This window comes from Phalaenopsis equestris, unplaced genomic scaffold (assembly GCF_001263595.1).
Source record: "Phalaenopsis equestris unplaced genomic scaffold, ASM126359v1 Scaffold000800, whole genome shotgun sequence".
Lineage (NCBI taxonomy): Eukaryota > Viridiplantae > Streptophyta > Magnoliopsida > Asparagales > Orchidaceae > Phalaenopsis > Phalaenopsis equestris.
The window spans coordinates 10,487-11,020 of NW_018165240.1; positions in this window are offsets into that span (position 1 = coordinate 10,487).

The window sequence follows — 534 nt, forward strand, 5'->3', positions numbered from 1 at the left end:
CTTAGCTTTATCCCTCAGTGAAAAAAGAAAAAGTCCAAGTATAATAGCATCGTTTGAGACTCTATCATATTTAAAAGTAACACATAGTTCTAAAAAACTAGCGAGGTGTAAGTTAGGATCTTCATTTGGTGTGCCTCCAAATTGATTGTTTTGTACCATTTGGATAATAGCAGGTTTAAGCTCAAATGAATTAGCAACTACATCAGGATTTTGGATAGATAGTGAATTTCATCTCCTGTAGGATTTGCATAATCTCGTAGGGGAGGTTAGTGTTCATTTCTAGGTTAGTGTTCATTTTCTATTCATTGATTGTTCATAATGTTTTCCATTGTATCACAATTTCTAGGTTTTCTTTTCAATTTTCTAATTTTTCTAACAGTTAGATCTAACTCTGAATCGTATGGTATAAGATTTTCAGGTCCAAATTTGCGCATACAATTTAAAATTAGTACTCAATAATATAAATATAAATATAAATATATAAATATATAGATAAGTTGCAATTTAAGTAAAAACTTTTTAATAATTCTAATA